Below are 4,159 nucleotides of genomic sequence, written 5' to 3'. Positions count from 1 at the left end.
TACAGTTTTCAATAGATTACACGATATATTCAATGCCGTGTCATAAAATAGGCTTTGCGTTAGATGATTTGCCCAACTGTAGGCTAACGTAAGTGTTCTGAGCACATTTAAGGTAGCCTAGGCTAAGCTATGATGTTTGCTAGGTTAGGTGTATTAAATGCATTTTTGACTTACGATATTTTCTTTTTTTTTTTTTTAACTTTTTTGGCTGTGCGGCCTGTGGGATCTTAGTTCCCTAACCAGGGATCAAACCCCGGCCCTAAGGGATCGAACCTGGGCCCTACAGGATGGAACTCACGTGGAGTTCTAACCACTGGACTGCCAGGGAATTCCCTCAACTTAGGATATTTTCAACTTATGATGGGTTTATCCGGACATAACCCCATAAGTTGAGGGAGATCTGTATACAATTTCAATAGTCATTGCCTTCAATTTTCTTATAGTCTACCTGAGGAAAACAAGAGGAGAATAACAACAAAACAAGTGAATAAGTGTAGAGAAATAAATGAGTGGGCAAAAAAGAAAGCTGTGGGAATTCCTACTAGAAAAAAGTTGCTACAGGCTGGGGGAAAGTAAGAGTTAATCTATGGATTTAGAGATAACTGTTGACAGATAAGGGTGGGCATATTGGCATGTATGTGGCGTAGTGTGTACAAAGGCAGGGGATGGTCATGAGGCAGGAATAAAGTGAGAACTGGGGAGAGAGGCTTGCAAAGATAGGTTGGGAGCAGACTGTCGAAAGCATTGGACTTTGGACTCAGGATATAGAACTTTAGTTTCTAGAAAATGGAGAGTCATGATTAAAATTCTTTTTTCTTTTAATATGGAGAGTGTCATAAACCTGGTGGCCAGCCAGTCTGCCAGCCAACTTCTGGGTTCTTTGGAGAGGGAAGGACCTGGAAGTGAGGCTGCTTTCACTGTAGGCCAGTAGCATGTGTGGAGAGTGGAGGCAGCTAAAGAGGCTGTGATGAGAAAAGGGGATGCAAATCTGGAGCTGCTAAATCAGTGACAATGATAATGGTCAACATCTATTAGCTCATACAGTGTGCCAGGCACTGTTATAAGCGTTATATAAATGATGCTTAAATCATTTAATTCTCACAACTATCTCTGAGGTAGGTATTGTTATTATTTGTGTTTCAAAGACTGAAAAACAGAAATGAGGGTAAGTACCTTGCCCCAGGTCTTACAGCTAGTAAGATTTGGGGTGCTCTCTAGTGACTGCCATGGGATGGAAATGGAGGTCAGCAGAATCCAGACTGTCTGATGAGCCTCTATACTGGCTGCAGAGGGGATGCTGAGCTTATTCGGGGTGAAATATCCCCTTGGGAAGCTGGGACGTGGACTTCCTTCATCCCCAAGTGTCAGTGCTGCCCTGTGGGACCCAGGGACTAACGGGGCAGGGCCAGCAAGGTAAATCATAACCAGGACACCTTCTCTGAGGCTGAGTTCTTTAACTAGGACATCCTGAACTCTCAGTTAACTGTGCTTATAGAAAAGGAAGAGCATGCGCTTGGGTGCAGAGATGCGTCTGAGCCAGAAACTGCCATTTCCTAGCTGTGTATCCTTGTGCGAGTGACTTAACCTTGCTGAGACTTCATTGCCATAGTTGCAAAGTGGAGATGATAACGATTTCTTCTTCATAGTGTTGTATTGAGTATTAAAGGGAATGAGGAGGTAAATTGCTCAGCACCTGGCATGTAATAAAAGCTTATTAAGTGTCAGCTGTTTTTTTTATTGCCTGGCACCATCAGCTATTTTATTATTGCACAACTACATTTTGTTAAACATGTATTAGGTAAAGCGGTACAATAAAAGGAAACTGAACGTTGGAAAAATGTTAGTATAGCTACAAAAGAAAATGCTAGAGCCGGTCAAGATACACTTGATTCCCGTCTTCTCTTTGTCAGAGGACCTTTTGGCACAGGTTCTATAGATAATGAAAAGCTCATTATTCTTTCCTCTTCTGGTTTGCAACCCGGCCTTTAAGGAGTCTGACAAAGGGGGAAAGTGCAAGTTGCCTTATCTAAAGCAGTGCAATAATTGGTTGTTTGTATGGCATTTTGTATTTGATTTTCCCAAGGGGATAGTCGCTGGAGCCACACAGACTGTCTGGGCCCCAAGGGCAGTCCCTGGCCTTCTTTGTAGGAATGTTTTTAACATGTACTCCTAAGATGCACACATCCACACAGTGTACACATGCAAAATGTAGCTGCAGAAGAGGTCTCTGTGCAACTAGAAAAACTGATTAAAAAAAAACAAACAAAAAACCTCTGTGCATTAGTGTAAGCTGCCAATCACACCCTCAGCCAAAGGAGATTGCACATTATCGATCTCTGAAAACTTGCTTCAGTAGCGTCTTTCCCAGCTGGCTGGTTTTGTTTTGTGTTGTTTTGTTTTCAGTTGCAGAGATGCTTTCTTCCTTTCTAAAGATGGCCACTTCCTTTCCTTCGGTGTTTGTGCGTCTTTATGCGTCAATACAAGAGAGAATATATTTTAAGTGTTTTGTTCATATGTCTGAAAACCAGTCAGTGGTTGCCTGCTTTTTATTTACTTGCTCCCTGCAGTTCCAAGACGATTGTGTGGACTTGGAGCACCATCCAGTGGCAATGTGTAGCCAAAACCTTAAAAAAAAATAAAAGAATTTGGAGCTGGAAGAAAATATCAGAAGCCATTGATTAGTTTTCTTTGAAATGAACTAGAGGAATGGGTGTTTCCAAAGCAGGAATATGACCAGGTCATTGCAATCACTATGACTGTTATCCTGACCTTTTCTTTCTTCTTGCTTTTGTTCCTTCGGTTATTTCATGCCATTTTATTTTATTTTATTTTTTTTTGTGGTACGTGGGCCTCTCACTGCCGCGGCCTCTCCCCCTGCGGAGCACAGGCTCCGGACGCATAGGCCCAGCGGCCATGGCTCACGGGCCCAGCCGCTCCGTGGCATGTGGGATCCTCCCAGACCGGGGCACGAACCCGTGTCCCCTGCATCGGCAGGCGGACTCCCAACAACTGCGCCACCAGGGAAGCCCCATGCCATTTTAATATATCACTGCTGCCATGTGTTTAAAAAATTTTTGTGTGTGTGTGATGGTTTGTAGTACCCCTTCCTGACACAGAGCAGGACCCTATGGGGCCTTCCCAGGACAGATCCCACCCCCCATCATGTCCTCTGCCTGCCTTTTGCCTGTAGAAAAACTGTAGTCAAGGAATAAACTTAATCAGAGAAATGAGAAAATGCGGAAGCAAAGGAAAGCAGTCAAACAGGACAAAGTAATAATACTGTAGTCATTAAGCAAAGTCAAGGACATTTAGTTCCTCCTCAAGGGCTATAGAGAACATTCTGAGCCATGTCCTTTGAGCTGTTTTGTAGATACTGAAACCCACACCAGGTGGAAGAAGTTAACTACATGATGGCCTGACCGTAGCCATGACGTAAGCTGTGACAATTTCGAGAACTGGCCTCAAAGAAATGGGAACAAACTGATCCTGGAACTGAAGACTAATTGTAGTCAAAATAATCAAGATGATGCTGACCACACCACCACATGACCAATTTCAAGAGACTGTCAGAGCTGACTGTGCTGTTCTGCATGTAGCCCCCTCCTTTTACCTATGCACCCCTGAAACTCCCGTTTAAAAGCTCCTGTCCACTGATCAACAGGAGAGAGTTTGCTTTTGGACATGAGTCCACCTTCTCCTCTGGTTGCCAATCTTCTGAATAAAGCAAACTTTCCTTTCTGCCAACACTTGCCTCTCCAGTGTTGGCCTCTGAGTGGCAAGCAGCCGGACCTGAATTCAGGAACATTCCCTGAGGCTGTTATGGAAATAGAGATTTTAGTAGCTTAAAAATTGCATTGAGATCAATTAAATCCACATCTGCACATTCCCACCACCACTTCCTGAGGGCCTTTGAGATGGTAATGAGACTCTAATGAGGAGAGAACTAGGTGCCTTTCCTGCCTACTGCAGCTGGGGCCTGCCATGTCATTCTTCTCTGCTGCTTTTTGTCAAGTCACCTGAATTCCCATTGGTGATAGGGCTCTCACGCACTGTTAGCTCATATCAAACTCAAAGCCACCTGGGTGATTTAGACACGGCTCACTGCTCATCGAGTATCAACTCCAAATGTCAGGAAGATCAAGCCTGGACCTTTCTTTAA

The sequence above is a fragment of the Hyperoodon ampullatus genome (genome assembly GCF_949752795.1).
Source record: "Hyperoodon ampullatus genome assembly, chromosome: 12".
NCBI lineage: Eukaryota > Metazoa > Chordata > Mammalia > Artiodactyla > Ziphiidae > Hyperoodon > Hyperoodon ampullatus.
Note: the sequence above shows the minus strand (reverse complement) of the source record.